Raw genomic sequence first — 2,777 nt, 5'->3', positions numbered from 1 at the left:
AATATTTTAAGAATATAAATAAAACATAAAAAACAGACAGATTTGGAATTCCTTTGAATAATATATTCCTCTATACACTATCATACAAGTCCCTTTTATATATATATATATGATCATCACCATCATCATATCCGTCTTCCATGCCGACATAGGTCAGAGAGCTGGATAGAATCTGCTGAGCTAGAGAACTGTGTCAAGCTTCAATTTCTGCTTTGGCATGGTTTCTACAGCTGGATGCCATTCCTAACACTACTTACTTTACAGAGTATACTGAGTGCTTTTTCCATTGCACCAGCACTAGTGAGATTACAAAGTAGCTTGCAGTTCTTTTACTTGTTCCACTCATTTAACTGTGGCCATGCTGGAGCACCGCCTTTAGTTGAACAAATCAACCCCAGGACATACTTTTTGTAAGCCTAGTATTTATTCTATTGATCTCTTTTGCTGAACTGCTAAGTTACAAGGATGTAAACACACCACCATTGGTGGTAGGGGACAAACACAGATACACAAGCATATACATATATATGTGTGTGTGTGTGTACGACAGGCTTCTTCTAGTTTCTATCTACAAAATCCACCCACAAGGCTTTGGTCGGGCCACGGCTAGAGCAGAAGACACTTACCTAAGGCGCTACACAGTGGGACTGAATCTGGAACCATTTGGTTGGTAAGCAAGCTACTTAACACACAGCCAGTCTACTGAAATAATAGCAGAATCACTGTAAATGTTTTGTTCCATGATCTTAAACTATGTTAAATCATTTTGAATGTCTTTTATCTTGAAGTTCATGAATTCATCTGATGAAAACAATTTCTTTATAATGATGTAATGTTTTCATTAATCAATAAAGGATTCGTTAGAAACAGCTGTTATGTATTGTGACACTTGTACCTCAACTGTTACTCATAATTTATATATATATATATATATATATATGGGGAAAGTAAGAAGAAAATGCACATTGGAAATCAAAAAAGTAAAGGCTTTTTATGAAAAGTAACGATAGATATATACAATTAGATGAACTGAGGTAGGAATAAAAGTAATAAAAGCCACTCGGAGTGGTTGGCGTTAGGAAGGGCATCCAGCTGTAGAAACTCTGCCAGATCAGATTGGAGCCTGGTGTAGCCATCTGGTTTCACCAGTCCTCTGTCAAATCGTCCAACCCATGCTAGCATGGAAAGCGGACGTTAAACGATGATGATGATGATGATAATTATGAATTGTTAAAGAGATTCAAAAGCATACCGGTTTTGTAAAATTACTGATCACTGCTTATATATGTACATCTTTTTACGTATGTGCGTGTGTGTATATATATATACACACACACACACACACACACACACACACATATATACATATATATATATATATACATATATACATATATATATATATATACATATATATATATATATATATGTATACATACATACATATATATATAAAGAGAGAGAGACAGACAGACAGACGGACAGAAAGAGAGTTAAATAAGAAAAAAAAAATCATTGGTACAGTATTATATATTTTCAAAAATGAATAGAAATGGCTTTTCTGCTAATTTTTCCACTTTAAACTTATAAACATCTAATTATTAAAGTGGAAAAATTATCGGAAAAGCCATTTCTATTCATTTTTACAAATATGTGTATGTATGTACATATATGTATATGTATGCATATATATGTATGTATACACATACACACACACATATATACAGACACACACACACTCACACACACACATACAACATGCTGGTATACAAAAATCTGCACGTAGTGATATGTTATTTGTCCAAAATTATTAAGATATTAAGACTAATTTCCCCAATGGTTAATAAGCCTAGTTTATGGTATTTTCTCTGTTGCTAACTAGACATAAACAAAAACACATACATTCATCCGACTGGTATACCAATACAAATGTTGGTCTCAATAACAATATCTGTTTCATTAGTTTAGTCGAACCAAAACTTAGTTCTAGCAGTATTGGGTTACTACATCTGACCTTTTAACTTAACATAGAAAAGTGCAACTTAGAAAAGTCAATGTCTGGTGTTTACTGTAAGCTGTCTGGTTAAGAGGTTTGCTGTATAATCACAAGCTATCAGGTTCCAACTCAGTGAGTATTCTCTGTTATAGCCTTGGGGGTTGATCAATGCTTGTGTATGAAATTTGGTCGACAATAAAGACATAATCAGTATCTCTAACATAATAGGACAACAAATATATATGTGTTACATTTTCCACAACATTAAACATAGAGTAAAATTATAGACATAATTGATATATCTTTTATATTTTATGTGTTTCAGTCATTAGATTGTGGCCATACTGGGGCACCACCTTGAGGACTTTAGGCTGAATGAATCCACACCAATACCTTCTTTTGTGAGTCTGGTACTTCTTCTATTGTTCTTTTGCTGAATTACAAAGTTACAGAGATGTAAACAAACCAACACTGGTTGTCAAGCAGTGGTGAGGGACAAAAACACACGTATATATATATATATATATATATATTAGTAATGGTTTCAAATTTTGCCACAAGGGCAGCCATTTGGGGGGAGGGGATGAATCAATTATATTGACCCCAGCGTTGAGTTGATACTCATTGCATAAATATTTAATGCATCACTATGCATCATCATCATCATCATCGTTTAACGTCCGCTTTCCATGCTAGCATGGGTTGGACGATTTGACTGAGGACTGGTGAAACCAGATGGCTACACCAAGCTCCAATCTGATTTGACAGAGTTTCTACAGCT

This window comes from Octopus bimaculoides, chromosome 4, assembly GCF_001194135.2.
Source record: "Octopus bimaculoides isolate UCB-OBI-ISO-001 chromosome 4, ASM119413v2, whole genome shotgun sequence".
Taxonomy (NCBI): domain Eukaryota; kingdom Metazoa; phylum Mollusca; class Cephalopoda; order Octopoda; family Octopodidae; genus Octopus; species Octopus bimaculoides.
Note: the sequence above shows the minus strand (reverse complement) of the source record.